Here is a 21,645-nt window from a genome sequence, read left to right as displayed (position 1 = left end):
AAAATCTGCACAGAGGAACCAAGAGACGCAGTGGCCATCGTGGTGATCAGTCTGCACTCACTGTGCTTCTGGGGCGGGGGCGGGGCACAGGGCAGTTGCAGTGTAGACTGTAAGCACTGTGCTGACTTGGCGGGTGTTCACACTAAGGAGGCGTGCCGCCCCGAGCTGTCTGTGAGTGGGGGGGGGGGGAGAAGGGGGGGCAAGGTTTGCTGACCAAGCACTCAAAATAGCAAGTGCTCGTCTGACATTTTTGCTCACGTGGAGTTATGTGATCCTGAGGCCAGCCCGTGTCCTGAGCCGCGTGTGGCGTGGGAGGAGGTCTAGGCACAGTGAGTTAGGAGGTCACATGGCAGGACCCCGGCAGCAGGAGCCCCGTCGGGGCCCGAGCAGCCCGGCCCGGGGTCAGTGTCCTGAGTCACCGCGGTGTCATCTGCGGCCGTGTCCGGGATGCCGCCTGGGCCGGCGCATAGTTCTCGACCCTATGACTGCTTGGCATTCTGGGACACCCTCGCCCGCGGGTGGGGACGTTCCTGAGCAAAGGCGTTCACGCTCCCCGCTGCGTCCGGCGCAGGGTGCGGTGTACCCCGCATCAGGGAAGAGGGGGCAGCGTGGGCTTCCTCGGCACCTGCGCCTGGGGGGTGCTTTTGGGACCTCGTCCCACTGTGGGAATTCAGGAGCCCGGGTGTCCTCCGAATAATACATGGTAATAACAGCCTCCCCCGGCCCCCAACACGCCATCGAAAGAGCATCGTGTTGTATATGCTGTGCTTAGATGTCTCTCTTTTCCCCAAACTGGCCTTGTCTCAAGAGTATTTACTATAAAAGAACATGTAAGAGATAATGTATTCTCTATGGAAATTCTTTGTTCAGAGCTGCTTACATGATATAGTTAATTTAGAATCCAGAAGGTGCCACCTTGTGGCAAAATTTTGCATTTCACAGGTATGTATTTTTAAAGAAAAATTTAAAGCAGCTCTCTAAGAAAGCCATTGGATGGCAAAATAAAAGATACTGATATTATATGCAAGTCACTTAATATGGTTTCTGAAATATATAGTTTGATAGTAAATTTAGCAAATGTTATCTAGAATTTTTTAAAAATTCAAAAAGCCTAGAGAAAAACAAGCAAAAGATGTCACTTACCATAATGAATTTATATTCAAAATGCTTTCTTCGGGGTTTCTACCTGTCTATTTCTGCACTAATTTGCATTTTAAAAAATGAAACGTGAAAAAAAAAAGAAACGTAAAAAGTATATTCAATTGGATTTTTCTTGATATTCAATTGTAATACGGCTTAAATTTTATTATGTATTTTAATACATTGACACCTTTGCAGTTCGTCTGAAATTTCTTAGAGCCTGGCAGTTTACTGAATCCTCTGTTAATCCCCACGTTTCCATGTCTGTCACAAACCCTTCCCCGCTCAGTGGAATGCAGCAGGGCGTTTGCGCCTCCGAATGAGCGCTGGGAAACTGTCCTGAGGTGTCCTGAGGTGTCCTGAGGTGGCACGCCGGGCGGAGCCCCGTCCCCTTCCCCGCCGGCGCTGGGGACCTGCGGGGAGCTGGGACGTGGATCCGGCATCTTCCGTCTGCCCTTCCCGTCCCTGCCACTGCGTCCCCGGTTCCTGGGGGTTCCTGGTCCCCGCCCGTCGTCTGCGTGGGAAGGGGGCGTCCGCGCGGGCGGGGCGCTGTGGGTCGCGGCATCTGGAGTCTGCAGTCGGGTCTGGGGGAACGGGGCGGACGGGGCGACGTGAGAGGAGGGGAGAGGGAAACACGGGGACGCGCCGCCGCGGGCCCTGCGCCCCTTCTCGCTTCCACGTGTGTCCCCCTCCGCTCCACGGGCGCGCGGCTTCCGTTGCGCTCTCCTTGCTTCTGTCTCGCGGCGTTTCGGGGTCGCCAGCCCCCCAGCTCCGGGCGGGGACGCGCGAGGCGGCAGGGGAGCACGGGCAGCTCGGCACCCGCTGGTCCCTCGGGCCCCGTGGCGCCGCTGGTTCGCACCCCGCTTTGCAGCGTCTCCGCTTCGTCTTGGGCACCGTGTCCTCGGGTTCCGGTTCTGTTTACTGGGAGACACAGCGAAAAGTAGACCTGTTTTTTTCCTTTTGAGCAGAAGTCTCAGATTACTTGCTGTTTTCCAGTTTATTTTTTGTAAATCACTTCTGCTCCTCTGGAAAGTAGATTCCGAAGGGAAGGAAGCAACGACAGGAGACCAGCTCAGAGTCGCTTCGGCCGGTCGGTTAGGAGAGGGTGTGGCCCGCGGGGGGGGGGGGCGGCAGCGAGGGGCTCTAGCACCTGCCGACGCGCCCCGTCCGCTCGCCCGGCGTTCGTTAACCGGGCGCGTGGCAGGTGCTAGAGCCGGAGCTAGGCGCTGGGTACAGAGGGGTGAGCCCCGTGAGTGTCACCCCCGACTCTCGGGGACCGTCTTGTCTGATTGGAAAGACACGTAATGGACAAGTAAGCGGAGAGCTGAGTTACCGCTGGCCCTCGAGACCGCGCCGGGGCGCAGCCCGCGCCAGGCCCGCCTCGCGGCGCCGACGCCACCCCCGGGCGGTGCGTGGGGGTCGGGGGCCGCGGCCCGGATCAGACGACGCGAAGCAGCCGCCGGGTTAGAGAGAGGCGGCGCGGGGGCTCGGGCCCCGGCGCGGTCGTGCGTAGGTGGCAGCGCGCGGCGAGGCGGGGACCCCGGGTCTTGACGGGCCGCCAGGGGGGCTGCGACTGTCTGCAGCGCAGCCGGGTCGAAAAGGGCGTTGCTCATTCAAGGTCACGCGGGCAGCGGGACTCCCTCGGGGACAGCGTGGAGCTCCCGAAAACCTTGTCTGGTCCTTGTTGTTTGCACGAAACCTGTTTTTACCAGAAGCCCGTTTTAATTGCCTTGTTCAGCAAGTATTTCTTAAGCTACGTGCACAGCAGTCTGTGCGCCGTGACGTCTGCCTTTGCGCTTTGACCCAGGGTTAGGCCAGACAGGTAACGCCGGAAGCACGTGTCGCCGACGCGCGCACCAACGAGGAAGGTGGTGAGGGGAGCGAATGTAAGTGCCAGAGAAGAACATCGCGTGCGTCGGAGCTGCGCTAACACAACTTGCCGTAAATGTCGGCTCCTTTAACTAGAACATGTGGTTACACCAGCAACGTGTTAAGGAGTTTCGGGGAGAAGAAAGAACTCGAAAAACAAAAAGGACCTTCGTGTGTTCTACCCTTAGACTGTCATCCTGCGCGGGCGGAGACCGCGGAGTGGCTCTCTGACGCCCTCGTTCCCCTGCGGCGCCCGGGCGCACAGGTGCTCCTGCAGGGCCATGCGAAGGGCGAATGAATGGGCAGAAAGGGACGCGGTTCAACCGCCGCTCTGAATACCAGCCACCATGGTTTCTGATCACACGCGTGCTCACGTCCAGTGGTGAATTCGTGTGTGTGTGTGCGAGATATTATACAAGCACATACTGCCCTAAGTGACACCAAACAAGTTAGAAAGCAGGTTCAGCACAAAGGACCCTTTGTCTGCCCCGGCTGCTCTTGGCTGTTCCAGGCACTCCCTTCTCTCTTCATTCCGACCTTCAGAGTGTGAGTTTGCTGGGAGGAATTAGGGGTTAGGAACCACCCGCTAAAAGCCACCTCGCTCCTCACAAACCGCAGGCTGGTCTGGCTCTGGAGCGCCTGTTGGGAGGTTTCAGAACGGGGAGGTGGAGAGGGGGCCAAAACCACGTGGGACGGAGCGGAGAGGAGTCTGGGAGGGACTAAGAAGGTAGCGGTGGCTTCCACTCGCCTGGCGTCTGCAGCGTGCCTGGCGCTGTCCTCGGCCCTTCATGTCGTCTCGTTTAAGCTCAGAACAGCTCCCCAAATGCTCTTCTTCTTTTTCTCCAGGTGAGGAGATCGTGCTCCAGTTTCCATCGCTTATGGACTACATCAGAACCACCATGTGTGCTGCGTCCGGGTCAGGAAGGTGGCTGGGGCTGGCCAGTCTCCTCCACGGCGCTGTGGCCTCGGCCGGAGGACTCGGAGGCCGAGACTCGTCATCTGAGGGCTCGTCTGTGCACAGGCCTGGTGCTCGACGTGATGGACTCGTGATACCTTCAGGCACTTCTGTGACTGGCCTTGGCTGTCATGGCTGTGGTAAGCCGCCTTCTAGTCACTGAGTGACAGTGTGGCCCTGAGGAGTGCCCAGTTTCAAGAGGAGACACTGACTTCTCTTCCTGAGGGGGTGGCAAGGTTCTGAATTGAAATTCCGACGTGACTACTTTTGGAAGCTGCAGTTCACCACGGAGGCTTAGAGAGGTTAAACAACTCTCCCAGCCCAGCAGCTGGTAAGTGGATTGACTTGCCTCTAATTTTGTGTGTTTGAGCCTTGAGCTCATTGCACTGTGTAGTGTCATAGGGTGGGTAAAATCCTAGAACTATTGCAAGTAACTGAGCAAAGAAAGTTATGTGCTCAACTTAAACTCAGAGTTTCGAATCTTACAGAAGGCCCTTGGGCTTCCAGGTAGCAGACCAGTGAGACAACGGTGTGCACCGTTTTTCAAACCTTTCTGATGTCGCCTGTTCACTTTTTACTTTCAGTTGTTGTTTATGCACCTGTAACTCACCAGGACGCCCGGATTCTGGGTATTTTGAGGGCCGGGTTATGTAATTCAAGGCAGAGTGCTTCCATGTGGTCACCGTCAGAGGCGCTTGGTGGTGGGCACGGTAGTGGTGGGCCGAGGCCGGGGGCGCCGTGGACCTGTGAGGAAGGGGATGCAGCCGCCTAGCCTTGGCCTCGGACTGCGGCGTGGACTGGTTTTCCAGTAGGAATAACGATAAATCATGGTCACGAGATCAGAGTAAGTACAGCATCGAGGTACTTCTCAGTATGTGTCTGTCATCTTTCTTCCCTTCTTTCCTCTGTCGTCTACATCTATTTGTAATTTTAACAACTCGTAACTGAAATGTTATTTCTTAATACTCTATTTTGTTTTTACTCTTTAAAATATGTCTTAGAGTGCTTTTCATGTAAGTACACGCAGATTTACCAGTTTTATATCGCTATACAATTCTGTTGTGTGGAATTATATTGAAATAATTCAACAATAAAGATATTAAAATAATTCCCTGTTCATGGACATGAGGTCAATCCTATATTTTTCTGTTGTCGAAATTATAGATAATGGGCAATGGCATACTTGTGCATAGCAAGAATTTCTATAGGATGGGTTTCTGAAAGTGAATCGTTGGGGGAAAGGGTATGTTTCTTTTATGCGTAAAATTTTGCCAGCTACCGACAGATGACTCTAAGATGACCATGTGGATATACCCCTACCAATGTTTTCCTACATCTTTTCAACACTGACCCTCATGTGGTTGACCTAGGGAAATTGTAGCCTAGCAGGTTAAAGAATTCTCATGGTAATATGAAGGATTTCAAATTAATGCCTAGTTTGGAATTCTTACTGCCACTAACTAGTCGTGTGATCTTGGGTAAGTGACTTGTTCTTTTTCAGCCTGTTTCCTCTTCCATAAAATACAGGCAATGCTAATAACCTTTCAGAGCGTTGAAAAGAGTAAATGAGATAACTATGTAAGTGAAGTGCTTGACGAAATTCTCAGAACTGGGAATTATTGTTAAATTATTTTTCTTTCGTTCATCAGTTTTTATTTAAATGTGTTATACCTCAAATATGTCTCACTTTGGCCTCTTATTACCTCTTATTACGAAGTCCAGCTTGATTACTAAATTTTCAGAAGAATAGCATTGCTTTTGAAATTATAGCTTAAATTTCAAAAAATATGTATTTGCAAGAATGCATTTTGATCTTGCTGACTTTAACTGTCCACATACCTGGCATTATTTTTTTAAACTTCCTTTCGATTGTTCTCTTCGACCATCTAATAACATCATTGTTTCTTGAAACATGCATCTTACAAAATGTATTTTAACAATGCTATATCATACTAATCCTGGAGAAAAGCTATAGTTTTCTTATATTTTCTTTTCATAGCAGATGTATTACCTTAAACAAACAGTTTTAAAAAGCCTGAGTTTCCATTCCTTAATGTAAAATGTTCCCAAGAAAAAAAGATGGACATTAAAACTTCACAGTTACACTGTGACCCTTGGTTGTGTTTCCAGAAGCTGCTCGGGCTGAATAAAATTATTTGGTTTGTAATGAGTTTTAGAGGAAATGAAGAGAATGGGGTATTGGAAAATGAAGTATGTCTCTTAATTGAAAAGAGACTGTGATTGTTTCTTTCCAATTTAAATCAAATTATTATGACAGTGGTTTCAAGCAATTGGAAAGAAGAATTATTCTCTGGAAATAATGACTTCATTATATAATCTAAGAAACATAAGTTAAAAACCCCATTAGTTGTCTTTCTGCTGAAATAAATGATTTAAAAGTGAAAATGTTTTTATTGTTGTTCATCTGCAGAATTCATTTTTTCTCAAAATAATATATAAGCGTTAGAAGGCAGGTATCTTGTTCTTGACTAGGATGTCCATTTGGGCCATGATGAGACAGAAACCACCTGGGCAAAGAAAATGGAACTACACGGGATATATAAATTAGGGTGAATGATATTCGTGATTGTAATCGATTTACTTGTCTGGAAGTTTCAAGCAATTATTTTTTAAATTTACTATTTGAGATGAATATGATTTAAACTTTCAAGAATATAATTTGCATTTTCACGTATTCACACAAACACATACACACACCCAGTACATGAAAAGACACTGCATTGGACATAGGGTGCCCCGAATGTCGATGCCGATGGAGGAAACACGACGTGGGTTTTCCACGCATGCCGAGAAGAGCACGACTTTGAAGTATTTCCTTTTTACCTTTGAGGGAAAATAATCTCCCCAAATTCCAGTACTCGCTAGCTCTTTAATAAAGTAAAATGCTACCCAATTTAAAGCTCAAGAACAAATACTAATTGTCCAAATCCAGATGTTAGAAATAATTACCAAAGCCTTCAGTCATTTTCCTTTTCCCGTTTACCGGTACGTGGACCATGAAAGTCATCATTTAGGCAGAGCCCTTAAACTCTTGAGAGTCTTGTCTTGATTGGTTTCCACATTCTGGAGGCTGGGAAATTTGGTAAAACAATGCAATAATACTTACCTACATGTCTGTATATCTGTCTGTTTATCTGGTTAACATCTAGTCTGCCAGTCTCCCTATCCATCTCTCATAACTCCGCTATAGTACATACACTGCCAGTTATGTTTCTTCTTCGTTTTTGTATAACATTTGATGGATTGGACTTCTAGAACAGAGGCATTTGGGAGCAAATGCTCAGAGAATCACATCATCCGTTCGCTCTTGGATAGTTTTAACCGTGTGAAAATTCTTGTTTGTTTTGAATTGAAACCTCTCCCATTCGGGCGCACTCTTCCTAACAAGCAGCTGACCCGGTCCCCCCGAGGCATGGCTGTCATCTTGGGCCCTCCTGCCCTTTGCCCTGTCATCTCCACCTTGGCCCCTCTGCCTTTCACACTCAGCTCTGGGGCTTTGCTTTCAGTACGTATCTCTGAACAAGAAATGCTCCTACGTACAAGTGTCCGTGTGCGCCCGCCTCCCTGGGCACTTTCTCTTTCTGTATTCTTAACCTTATCAACCACAAATTAGTATTATTATCCTTATTATCCACAGATCTTAGACACAGACAGTTCTTAAAGGCATCACCCACGTTCAGACTGATGAGCAGAGTGAGGGAAGCAAAATAAATCAGAGTCTGTGGACCAGTCCGGTTAGGACAGCCCCGGAAGCCTAATTCCGTCCCTTCCGTGTGCGCCTCCCGCAGATGCGTCTTCCGAAGCGACGCTCGCTCAAGCCAGCGCCTCGGCCCTCGCCACCCCCGCTGCTTCGGGAGCGAGGTCCAGATGCCGCGACGAGGCCTCGCGGCCCTTGGGCCCATCTCGCCAGCTTCACCTGCAGCGTCCCTCCTGTCGGAAATTTCCGCGAGACGAGGCTGCTCGCTCCTCCCCGCGGGCAGTGTGCCGTGGGTGGCCGGGCGCGGGGCCTGCTCCGCGGGCCGCTGCGAGGAGCGCGCGCGTCCACGTGTGCGAAGCCGCGGAGAAGCGTGCGCGGCGCGCGGCAAGAATTAAAGGCGCGTCGGCAAAAAGCGGCAGGCAGGCCTCGTTTATTTCACGCACCATCCCTTTTCCCTATGAAATTGTGCCTTGCTTCTCCGTTTAAGTTCCCCCCTCCCTTCGAGACACTTCGGATGCGGTCGCCGTCACCCTTCCGTGGCGGCCCGCGCCGCTGCGTTTGCGTCCGCGCCGTCCACGCGGGGCGCGCCGAGGGCGGCCGCGCCATTCGCTGTTGGAGCCGGGGCTCTCGGCGGGGAGAAGGAGCCGCCGACAGCACGTCGGGCCGCCCGGCGTCCCTCGGAACTGCCCCGGGCGCGGGGACAGGTGGCGCCCCAAGTCACCAGATGTCGTCGAACCGAAGCAGACTCGGTCCTCACGTGCGCGTCGTCACGCGCATCTCTCTCCCGGCGGCTCAGTGGCCGCGAAGTGAGGGTCGCAACACGGGCCTCGGCGGCCTCTGCCGGGCCAGGGCGCTGCGTCGCGTGTGGTGGGGCGCGCGCCCCTCCGTGTCCCCTGCCCAGACCGCGCCGTGGGGTCCTCCCGGCCTCGCCTGCCTGGCCGCAGGCCCTCGGGGGACGGGGCGGCGCCCGCGCTGCCCCGCCTCGCGCGGCGCCCCGACGCCCGCTCCCCGCTCCCCGCTCCCCGCGCGCGAGGCGTGCGGGGCCTCCGCAACGAGATGCGCCGGGGACAGGAGACCTCTGAAGTCAGAGCCCTGACGGCCGCCGGCCGAGCCCGCGCGCACCTGCGCGCACCTGGCGCGCACCTGCGGGCACCGCTCGGCTCGTTCTCCGCGTCGCTCCCATCCCGTCTCCTCCGACCAGCGGCAGCCCAAACCCCCCACGCGAACCCCCCGAGAATTCCCAGCCCTCTTCGTGCACCCGATGCCGCTGCCTGGAAAGAGATGAGCGTAAGAAAAGAGGGGCGGCGGCCGGGAGCGGGGTCGCCCGCGCGGAGCCCCGCGTGAGCAAACCGGGGCGGGGGCCTAACCCGGTGGCGGTGCCAGCCTCTCCCCGGAACGGAGCCTCCGGCCCGGCCGGCCCGAGTCCTGGGCGACGCTAGGAGGTCGTCTGCCCGGCAGACCCCCGCCGGCCCCCAGGGAGGCGGCCGGCCCGGAACGACCCGCTCTGGGGGAGTCACGGCCCCCCCTGCCGCCTCCTGCCGCCAGCGCCCCCGCTGTGTGCGGCCCTCGGAGCCCCCCGCTGTGCGCGAGGTGAGCCGGCGAGCGAAGCCAGTTGGACCTCCGGATTTCCTCGGTTCAGTCGCGGTTTTTGACATAAGTTTCTTCCATGCCCGTTTCTCTCCACCCCACTCTGGTTGAGCCTCTTGCAGGATGATTGACAATAGGAACCCCCGTCCCCCGTGGGAACTGTGCCCCAGGCCTCAAGGACGTGGTCTCGTTCTGGTCTTTTTCAGGTAGTCGGCAGAGCCGGGCGGCGTCAGAATATTTCCCTGAAACTGAAGTACCACCTGGTACACAGAGGCCGCTACGTTGTATTTGCATTTTCATAACTACGTTCCGTGTCCTTTACGAGGTTCTGTAGCCCTTGGGAGCAGATACTGTGCCTGGCAAAGTTCCCGACACAGATGGTGTTCGGTGAAAGTCTGCGGCTGAGAAGTGTGAGGTGACGAGGTAACGCTCCTAATTTATGAAATACCCATTCTCTGCTCGTGTTATTTCCTGCTTTCGGACAGAGGTTCAGGCAGAGAGCAGCCTGCGTGAGTCTCGGGGTCCTGGCAGGGCCGTGTGGCCCGGGCCGCTTACCCCGGAGCGTGACTTCCCCGGGGACAAGTTAGTCCTGTGTCCTGGGCAACCAGCACAGGCAGCTCGAACCTTGGCGAAAGGAGGGTTTTTGAGGAAATGAAATTTAAAAGAGACACGCGCCGCAGAGTCCCCGGTACTGATGCCGGGCTCGTGGTGACTCGTGGTGGCTTGTGGTGGCTCCTGGTGGCTCGTGGTGGCTCGTGGTGACTCGCGCCAGGAGACATCCCCACCAGCGTCGTCTTTCTGAACGGATCTGTCAGTGGCCTGTTCTGTTTAATACAGAAATATTTCTCTCAAGTACAAATTTTCTTCTTTTCAACTCTAATAGTTTCTGCATAGTGATACATCGCTGTCCACCGACGCTTTCTGCGTGAGCTCCCGCCGACGCCAGACATGGCCCGAGCCGGGGGAGGCCTCGCTCCCCTCCACTCTGGTTCCCGGCCACTCGGCAGACCGGGCGTCAGCAGCCGCTCCGGCAGACGCCGCCGTCCGCCCTTGACACTTAGTGACAATACATTTCTCCTGTGTGTGTGCGTGTGTGCACGCACACATGTATTTCTATTCAACGAATAGCAAACAAATCTTAAATAGTACAAAATAATAGAGACTTGCTACAATCCAACTTTTAATATCATGAAAATTTTTAAGATTTTGGTCTTCATCTGAAGGGCCGTAATAGTCGGAATTACTTAGATTGTGTTATTGCACGTGAGTGTCTCTTACATCATTAGCTCCACGGAAAAGGCTTAGCTAACAGTCATGTAAAACTATAGTTTAGTTTTACATGAAACGATTCTTATGTGTATCTTCTTGGTCAGACCTGACATTTAGGAGATTTTGACTGTTTCTTGTCTTTGTAACTTTAAATAGGTTCTGTAGACTCTTGACAAAATAATGGAAGTATTTTTCATTATAAAGGTGGAAAAAATTTTCTGTACAATAACAGCACTTTACATAAATTTAGAAATACCACAAATGAATAAATGTGAAATCAAATTGCTCTTGAGGCATATGAGCTAAATTTGATTTTGTTGTATGATACAAATGCTTCATTTGTATTCATGTAGAAGAATAGAAAAACCCAGCCGAGATAGAATACTTTGGGGAGAAAATAGTCAATTTAACTGCAATAACTAAGAGAGATGACAGATAGGTGTGAAAAAGAAAAGAAAAACGTACCTTCATGTGATAACTGCTGTGAAAGGTAATATTCCTGTTTTAGAAAAAGCTAGATATTTAGTTTTATTCAGATTGAAAGAATGTTATCTTAAATTGTGATGACTATTTTGCGATATTTTATTATTTTGAGATTTTTACCTAATAAATTACATCAACCATAAGCTGAGCATAATTGAAGCATGTTATTTTGAAAACCACAAAAGCATAATAATCATTTTTATAGGGTTAAGACTATGGATTTGCAATATTTTTCTCTTGCAGGACAGAATTCCTTTAAAGGTAATTTATGTATTTTTTTTTAGCTAGAATTTCCACCCCAAAGAACATTGTAGGTAAAACCGCAGAGTGTGACAGATTTAAAATTGACTCGGCCGGTGCCGGTGGGCCCCGAGGGGATTCCCTTGGCCATTCTTTTTTTTTCACCGAACAAGGAAGGCTCCTTACGCACCCCAGGGCCCTGGGCATTGGAAGAGCAGCTCGAAAATCAATACATCACTGTATAAAGTAATTCCATGTTAGTATGTACACGACTACATTAACTTATTACAACGTGACCGATATTTGAGAAGGACGTTATTTACTGGACTTTCTCCTTTTACATATAAAAATCGGATGATCGTTTTCTTACTAATAGATATTAAATTTTATGTCTCAAAGAGAGTGGGGTATGAAAGAAAGGAAGTCTAGTTTAAAACAGTGTTCCGACCTCCTAGAAATAATTAAGTCAACTGGGGAGCTGATGTGTGAGAAATCAATAAGTCTCCTCGAGCCAATGAAATAAGGTATCGCTCCCAAGTTTGCTGCATTAAAATGTTGGCTAGAGCCAGATGTTTGTGAAAAACCGCACTATTGATTTATCAGAATAGTAGGAAACATATTTTACTTTGGGTTATTTTCATTGAATCTCCTCACTTTTGAAAGATTTTCAGTGATGGGAGTGTGAGATCCGGGTGTTAATCGGCGGCTCAGACTTTCTCAGGTGAGGTTGGCAGTGGCTGGCAATCTCTCCTGTGTGTTTTGTGGCATTTTTAGGACGCGTTTGTCTTGTAGGATGTTTGCCACTGAGCATCTGCTGGAGGAGCAGCTGATAAACACCTGAGTGCTGGGCCGCAGGGCGGCTGGGCTGAAGTTTCGTGTGTGTGATATCTTTTGATTAATGTCTTTATCCTTTACTAGAGTAAATGTCGTGAAAACTATTTTGTTGATAATTTTACGCCCATACTTAACAACAGAGGTGAATAAAATAACAAAAAAAGATGCAGTAGAGGTGATCAAGCAACCATGGTTGGTCGAATGAGCTGATCTCCTGGTCAAAGCAAATAATATGATCCCCATGGATCCGTTACTGCCCACACTTTTATCACTATGAGAATCGTAGGCATAATTTCCATTAGGAATATAAAGTTCATATCTACATTGGTAACAGAACTGTCACGATACCAATTTCGAAATCGAGTGAAAATGCCTTTTCTGTGAATTCTGCTTATAACAAAGTGTAAATGAATATTTAACATTTTACTGGTGTTTCTAGAATATAAATACTATACTCCCAAAGGTATGTGGAAAAAGTGCTTCTAAGATCATGCATGTGTGAAATATGCACATAGAATGAGTAATGTCTAAAGTTCTAACCGACAGTCACATACTGTGGTTTTATGACACTTACATTAACTTATGCTCGTATGCCAGGCACTGTTCTAGGTGCTTTGCAAGTACAAACTTATTTCATTATCTAGACCACATTATGAGATAGATATCATTATTATTCCCATTTTATAGATGAAGAAACAGAGGAACATATATATTAAATAATGGTGTCATGTTTAACGTGGACTCAGGATTCAAACTCGGGCTCTTTGTCTCTAGAGAGTTTAACATTTGCTCTGATCCTCTTTGTGTGGCCTCCAACATCTAGCCAGTTACTTGGAAGCCATAATAACTGGCTTTTTCTATATGACGGAATTTTTTATGTTTCCTCACTCCACTCTGGGCTTTAAAAATCCTCATCTCCTTTTTCAACTCAGCAATGAAGCAGGTGAGAAGATAGGGCTGGTACCTGGTCAACGCTCTCTATGAGGTCTTTTTCTTACCTCATACTTTCTTTGAAGAAAAAGAGTGTTAATTCCAAAATATTTGTGGTAAGTTGTGAAATGGCCAGAATTTAAGGATTTCAATGTGACTTGTTAGATCAAATGAGATAAGCCAGAAAATTAGTTAAATATTCTCAATTTGGTAAATGATCTGTCATAGGATTCGATTTAACAAATCCTTTTAAGCAGAGTGTACATTTTTGTAGGTTTGGCAAGGTGTCAAAACTTATGAAATATTTGGAGGTCTCAATTCAGCAGTGGCCTCAAAATAGATTCTCTTTAATGAAAGTTAAAAGTTAAAAGGCAAAATTGAAATATATCCTGCCTTAATGTTTCATAAGATTGCCAGGTTGCCAGATGATACTTAATTGGAAGCTCGGGAAATAATGATGAGCAGCCTAATCAGGAAAAATCTATTTGGTCTAATTCTCTGGAGAAGTTTGCACAGACAGTAAACAGTAAACTAGAGACATTTAGAAATGAGTCTGACAGAAACAAAATAAAACCAGTCCCTCCCAACAAAAACGGGCATGAGAACAGCAACCAAAAAAATAGCAGCTGTTTAACTCAGTATAGCACTACAGTCGTTATTTTTGAGGAAGAAGATTAGACTTCATCCAGCCCTGAAATGGTGATGATGAGAGAGAGTTCTCAGTGCTGATACTTAACAGGCTCCCTCCATGTTTGGCAGTGGTGGCCGAACGTCTTTACTCAGTGTCCGTGACACATTTGCTCCACAGTTTAAGAGTTAGAGCTTGACATGTGATGAAGCCATTTTTTTTTTTGGTCAGCATGTGAGGGAGAAGGAAAGCGTGGTCCGCGAATGGACATCTTACTCTGGAAGTTCTGAGTCATGTTGCTTTTGCCTCAGCCCCTGGGCGTGTTGTACTACGCACAGGAGAATTTCTAGGCGTTCTTTAGGACCCTGCTACCCCATGCAGGTGGCGATTTAAATTCAAATTCTCATTCAATAAAGTTAAGTAAAATTAGAAAATTCCTCGGTTGCTTCAGGTACATGGCAATCGTCGGTGGCCCCTCGCGGCTCTTCCTGAAATCATGTGGTCCGTGCGGGGCGTAGACAGAATGCGTCCTGAGTCCTCAGGGTGCTGGTCACAAATAGAGTGAGTGTGTCCTGACATGCAGTGCCGACTGAGACAGGTTCACGGGCCTGGAGCAGGGCGGGAGCCAAGGCGAGTAGAGACGGTGCTTTTGGGGTTTAAGCTCATTGAGCAATGTCAGCTTGTGACATTTAAATTACATCTCTCTTACATAGTGTGTGGTCTGAGATGTCTAAAATCATGATAAAATAGTCTGGGATTTCGGGCAGCACAGAGTGAAAGGGTAGCGAGAAAGGCCTATGACTCGAGCCAAAGATCTGATCTTCGAAGAAGATCTATGCTGTTATCTTAACTGGCGACAGCTCAACTAACAGAAGCATCATGAATGGCGCAGCAATTCTTTGGAGACTCTTCTGGCCAACATGTTTCATTATTTATTTCTATTTCTCGTTATTGGAATGGAGTTAAACATTCTTACGCTTTTATGAATTTTATCGAAGTGCTTGATTTATCCATAGCCCGGGTCTTTTCAGCTGTGACTTATCACGGCTGCTCAGCACGTTTGGATTCTTTACGTTTCTTTCAGCTTATGCGAGAGGATTGCTTGCAGGATTTTTAGAAGTAAAATTATTCTCATTGCATCGATTTTTATATTATCGCTAATGAGATTGCACATGGAATAACTTCACATGAATCACAGCTCGGGTCTGCCTCGCCACGAAATTCGCTCTGTTCTTAGCATTTTACGTGCTGCCTTTCTCATGTCTGTGGACATATATTCAGAGTATTCATCTGTTGTTCAAGGTTATATAAATTATCTGTGAAATAGTCTTTCTCTTTGTTTTATATAATATTTATAATTATTTTGTTTTTATCGAAATGGAACAGGCAAGCTAAGAATTCAAATAGCACGATAGGCCTTAATGAAAAGGTTCGTTCTTTATACTCACTTGTCAGAAGCAATCATTTTCGACTGTTATTATTAGACCCTTTGTTGGTTAGTCCCATGCATCTAAATAATAAGCTATTTCTTGAACTATCAACTATGGAAATATCAGCCATATTGTCTATGTCATGAAAGATGAGCAACTCATATTCAATCCCTTTCTACCTCTTCAATTGCCGATATTCTTAATTATTAGTTTATTAGTTCCTTTTGTAACTTTAAGTAATATGAATAAACATATTTATTTTGTTGTCAAATTCAGACAGCAGCTCTCGTCTGCACTAGTGTTAAGTTCACAATTATAGCGCCCTTACTATTTCCTTTTAGACTTCTCCACCTATAATTTTACTTTCACACTATTAATATTGATCATATTTACATTAGGTTCCCAGCGTCATCGAGTCTGCCACTGTTAATCTGTAGGTTGACTCGAGGGACATAGCCTACGCTTTAGCTCTCCACATCTACGTAAGAATTCCATGTATTATCTATATTTAAATCTCAGAATTTTTTATACATTGAGCCTATTTTACTAGTTTTAGCTTCAAAACCAAGCGGGGTGCTAGAACTTCCTCCCTAGGGTCCATAGTAAAGACCTCCAGTTAAAAGATGATCACTGGAATTAAGGTCAAATGAATTATCTTTTCTAACGTTCCTTCGTTAACTGCTGAAACGCAGGCCACATTGTAGTTCCCTTCGTATTTCAACCATGAGTTTTTCCTGGAATTGTTTTTGTGTTGTTGTTGTGGCATTCCTTGCGAGGACCTTCTTCTTGGAGCCCACCACCTGGCTGCTCCGGCTGGGGCCAGTCGTCCTCCAGACTGGCCGCCGCCGCCAGCTTGGTGGTCCATGCTGCGCGAGTCCCAGAAGGGCCCGCCGCCCCGTCCTGCTCTTTCTTAGTTTTCACCCTCGTTTCGCTTTACATAGTCACATGGGGTTCCTGGAAGGATGGCGAATTAATGTTTCGAGCCCTTGACTATGTGGAAATATCTTTGATTTAGACTCGTGTGCGGTTTATCACTTACCATGGTGTAGAAGTTGAGCGTATATTATACTTTCCCTTAGATGTTTGCAGCTTCGCTCCATCGTAACTTAGCATCTTGATGATATGGAACCTGAGGCCAGGTTGTTTTTTTCTGCCGCTTTAGAAATTTTCATTAGCTAATCGATTAATTACATTTTCAGCGTGGTTTATTTGACGATCATTTTATTTCATAGTTATTCTGTTAAGTTCGTTTAATTGAGATAATACTTTTGAGTATGGATATAGCATTTAACAGAATTAAAAAATAATTTGGTTAAAAACAATTTGGGACACACTGAATTTGTTCTTATGGCAAATATTAAGTTGTGTAAAACCTGCTTCCTGACCCGGAGAATTTGAAGGTTATTGTGATTATTGTAATTTTATATCCTATTCATACTACTTAAAAATTTCTTTCAGAATTTTTAGAGTAAAAATTATTATCCTATTACTTTGTATCATATTTTTAAATTTAAAGAAAAAAATCAACTTTTTTTTCCAAAATGTACAATTTTGACATTCAGAATGTTAGGGATGATAAGAAAACAGAGGATAATATTTATAAGGTAGAATATACCTGTATCACCTTGGCAACACGCTATGTCATTGAGAGGGCATATGCTTTGGAGGCAAGTGGGCAGGGGTTCAAATGACAGTTCTCTTCTTCATTGTCTGCGTGCACGTTGGGAAGTTAGCTGTTGTTTCTAAGCTCCGGTTTCCTCCTCTATCAAGCAGTGCAGGTTACTTTTACCCATGGAGTGACAAGGCTGCGTGAGATGTGGTATCAGAAGGCCCGGCTTATTGTTGGCAACCACCGCCCCTTTTAAAAAAATTTAATCTGACGATCTGATTCTGTTCACTGGCCTGGGTCCCCATCCACCTTCGGCGTAATCATTGGTGTCGCCAGGTTCACTCCGTCGGCCTCTCAATGCTTTTCTCTCTGCCGCCTCTGATTTTGGTTTCTGTGCCTCCTTTCTTGCCGTCTTTTGATTAGTTTTTAAAATTCCATTTTTAATGTCATCGTTGGCATTTTAGTCAGACCTTTCGACATTGCTTTTTGAGTGCTTGCTCAAGGAATCGTAGTATACGCTCTTTTCACACTGTACTTAAAATGGATATTTTACTACTTTATATGAAATTAATTAAATGGAGCCTCGAACAGAAAAATATGCTTTTCGGACTCTTCGGAGCACATCGCTGCTTTACACTGCGGGACTTTTCAAGGTGCGACCCCTCACAGTCCCACAGGCCACGCCAGGCCCCACACGGGGTTTCCTGGCTGGATTGATAGATGTGGTTTTGTCTAGTCAGATGTACCACACGGTGTTTTTAAGATAGTTACACTGTTGCAAACATGAAAAAACTTGGACCAAAAAGGATGCAGTCAGTTAAAAATAAAGTAAAATAAAAGGAAGAGATGTTTGGACCTCGAATTGTATCAGGTAGAAATCAGACCGAGCTGAGCTGAGTCCCGTCTGCTTCATTATGTTGTGTAAGTTAAACCTGGACAGGGCAGTGGTTGGCAAGGTTGAGATGAATTCCGGGAGGGTCTCATATTTCACTTGATAAACTTTACAATGTTAAGGCACATCGTGAACCCTAATCATTTCACAATTTAAAGTAGACCACACAGAATAAGGCAGCGATTCATTCACTTGTGGAGACAAGACTTTATTTTCTTCATAAATGTTTCTGCTACATCTTTACTAACAACATCTATAAATGAATAACGATGGACACGTCGGCTGTGATTGTGAACATCAGAGCGTGCACTTTAAAAGTTTCAAGACTGTCTATTAACATTTACTAATTATGGTTGTTTAGAGTCCTACTTTTCTCGAGACTGCTAATGAGACTCTTAATGAACAACCGAACTGTCATCTATCTTCTGGTAAAGATTAGAAATACCCATTAATTCTCTAAAATTAAAAAAGGGAATACCTACATACGGAATATTAATTAGAAAACAGATTCTTTATTTCCATGAAAATGTTCACAGCCTCTTTGGATTACATCTGAAACATTTGCTAAAGCCGTATTTTTTTTCTCCTGGCGGTGACAGCCAGACTGTTTAAGCTCGTGACTTGTAATTTTCCAGACACTCTTTTTACAGTGCTCGGGAATATCATTTGAACGCGGCTTGAAGCACGTGCTATTGCCGAAGCCCTCAAAGCTGCATAGCAAATAAGAAACTCGCGAACGTGTCCTTTTGCGGTTCATGTTGCTGAAAGGTGGTCAGTTATCTACATGAAATGATGACGTGTAAGCAATAGCATAATTTAAAAAAATTTTTTATGCGCCCTCTCTTTTTGTGTGCAGCATAAACTTAAGAACTGAGGCCATTTGAACGGGTATTTCAGACTAAATGATATTTTCGACTTGAAAACATTTATACCCAAGAGACTTGGATTATGGCGAGTTGCCGCCAACTTTCCCGTTATGCGGAACGCACTCGAGTGTGTAGGATGCGCTTGTGCGTGTGTTGCTGAGCGTACGTCACGGGCACCAAATCCAGAAGGAATTTCCTAAGCGCTGTTGCCGACCTTGGAACTGGTCTTGCCGTCAGAACCTTGACTCAGATCGCTAACGGACCCAATCCGGTAGGTAGTCTGACGTTTTGGGATTTGTTGTGCTGGGGTGCCTAGTGCATTTCAAGACATTGCACAGCATCCCTGACCTCTTACCACCAGATACTTTGGTAGTAACAAACTAAAATGTCCCCAGATATTGCCAAATGTCCCATGCAAGGGTTAAGAAGGTGTCAAAATCACCCCTGATTAAGAGCCACTGGTCTATATGGAACCTTACTGTGATGATCTGCACTTTCTAGAAGGGGAATAAGGGCAGTCAGCTCCCGAAAGAACCACCGTCCTTTAGCTGATGTCTAATCAGGAAGTTCATTGGAATCCAGAAGAGGATGTAAAATCATTCTTTGACGTTTCATCCCGTCAAGATCTATTTCCACCAAGTTTTCTTCTGGTTTATATACAATTGGCTTCAATGCGTGGCTGGAAAGTTATTCCGTCGCAGTCACGGCTGAGAACCCTCTCCTGGTTGCATGCCGAAGAGAGTATGCCGGAGTCTTACTGTCTTCGGAGTGGAGCACCCGTGAAGCAAACGCCACCCGACCTTTCCAACGCGGACTGCTCCACTTTCCGCCGCTTCTGTGTAATTTCGCGCTGAGTGAACAATTTCTGCTTCGAGATGAGGATAGGCAAAGCTGTAGAGAATGAACGGGTTAGTAAGTCCTATCATTCACATACCAATAATAATTAATAGACGTCTTCCTTACTCTTACAGGATAGATCAGGGCGTCAGCAAAATTTTTCTGTAAAGACCCAGAGAGTAAATACTTTAGGATTCACGAGCCATACGGCCTCTGTGCAGCTTCTCAACACTGCTGTTGTAGTGCGAAGCATCCGCTGAGCTGACAATAGTCGGGAAATGGACGTGGCTGGGGACCCGTCCATCTTCATTTGGCCCACGGGCCCCGGTTCGCCGAGTCCTGACCTAGAATATCAGCAACGGCTTTCATCTTTTTCGTGTTCTTCCTTTGTCCCATGGCTGGCCTGTCCCCCAATTTATTTATTACTTACGTATAAATAAATGTGTATCATTCATTTGCTTTTCAAAAAATAAAGTTTGACGACCAACGTATCTATGACAAATATAATATTATTTAATTTTCCTTGGTTTTGAGCTTTATAAAATTGTGTTATACTCTTATAAGTGCTACCATAAAAACGGTAAATCGTGAAAGTGTTTTTAGAGTTGCTGTTGAGGATGCAAGTTATTTAGTAGTAATTGCCTCTTACATCTTTGCATTTGGCTTCCTTCACGCCAACTTAGTTTTAATTCGTTAAGAACGATTGACTACTTTTAAAATAAGTACACTAGAAGGAACGATAATCTCCATGTGACGGGATGGATTTTTTGTGTGTTTTGCATAGACCAAGTTCGTCTCGAAACAGAACTGGTTTTCTGTCAATGGAAAGTACGCAGAGTGATGTGGTGGTTCTTCTCCTGCTCCCGTTTGATCCCAGTCGCGGGCGAGGATTTCTTTAACCATTTTAATCCAGTGTCACGATTAGTATTCTGCAGCATCAGTATAAAAAGTAATGTATCATGACAGTAACTTGAAAAAATAAGAGTGACTGATTAAGTAGCTGATTAGCTTATTGGAATCCAACTCACCCATAAGATACTCTGATAGCGAAACAGTAGAAATAAGGAAAACCAGAACGATCGAGGCCTAGCCTTTTGTTTGTTTGTTTGTTTTCCTCTTGAAGTGACTCACCTGTCCTGCCCTGGTCCCAAGCAGAAAGTGCCTCGGTTTATCACCGACTCGAGCACACTGACAGCAGCCGAAGCCATCGAAGTCGATTCTGGGGAAACTGAGTGTCCAGAACAATCTAAAATTGAAAACAACATAAACCCATCCGATGCGTTTATGGTCAAAATATCATATGTTAGTTCTTTTCAGTTATAACCAGCCGCAAAAGGCCATGCCACCAATGGCCCAGTGACAGACATCACTGAAGCACAGACATATCAATCAAGCGTAACTGACGTGGACCCCGCGAGGCCACAACGGAGTGCGCGCGCTCTCGGAATGACAGCTCTCAATAACGTCTCCAAATTGGCCTGTTGCCACAGGGTTAATGGCCGCTCCGTAACTGTGGAGGGATAATTTTACAGCCTTGCCACGTTCTGTCTGCAGCATTTAATGCGATTTCTGTTCTAGGGCTCTGATCTCCTGGCTGTGAATAAGTAATGTGAGCGCATAAATAGATCTCAACAAAAGTATAACGTAGCATGTGGCAAATTGGAAGATTAATTGAGGAGGGGTTGGGGAGGGTCATACAGATCGTTAATAATTCTGAAAACAGTTGTTATTCAGTGAATTCACTCCTCGGCTTACTCGTTTCCCAGAAGAGCTAAATATGTAATCATTTCTCCAGATTTGCTTTTCTAAAACATCAGTCTTAAAAGAAGAAAGACAGATAATTTACCTCCTTGGGTGGAACTCCGAAATACTTTCAGGCTCATTCAGAGATAGGGAGAGATTTTACTCGTGCTCTTTATGAAAAATTCTGCTTTTGCATTCTTTTTCTTCTTTCTTTTTGGCAAGAACAGGGCCAAATATATATAGCCATCTGAAATGTGACTTTAGGACGTGCGAAAAGCACTCTGGTCACAAAAAGCCCCTTTAAGTTGGTTTTCTGGTCTTTGGCAGTCTGCAGTCAGAGCATCTTCGCTTTGGCTCTGGACGTCTGGCGTCCTGGGAGAACCCGGAGCGGTCGTCGGCAGCGACGAGCCATCAGCTCAGCGCGTTCCCCGAGTCGGCGTGTCAGCACCAAGCGCAGCCGGTCCGTCTTCGGCACTTCGCCACGTCCCGGTGCTGCGTGTCTTGCCGCGTCTTCGCTTACGTACCACAGACATGTCGACTCCGTCATTCTCATGTGTGCAGGGAAACTGAGGCTCAGAGAGGCCCGAGAACTCGTGGGAGGCGAAGCCGAGGCTG

Source organism: Rousettus aegyptiacus, unplaced genomic scaffold (genome assembly GCF_014176215.1).
Source record: "Rousettus aegyptiacus isolate mRouAeg1 unplaced genomic scaffold, mRouAeg1.p scaffold_m13_p_15, whole genome shotgun sequence".
NCBI lineage: Eukaryota > Metazoa > Chordata > Mammalia > Chiroptera > Pteropodidae > Rousettus > Rousettus aegyptiacus.
Note: the sequence above shows the minus strand (reverse complement) of the source record.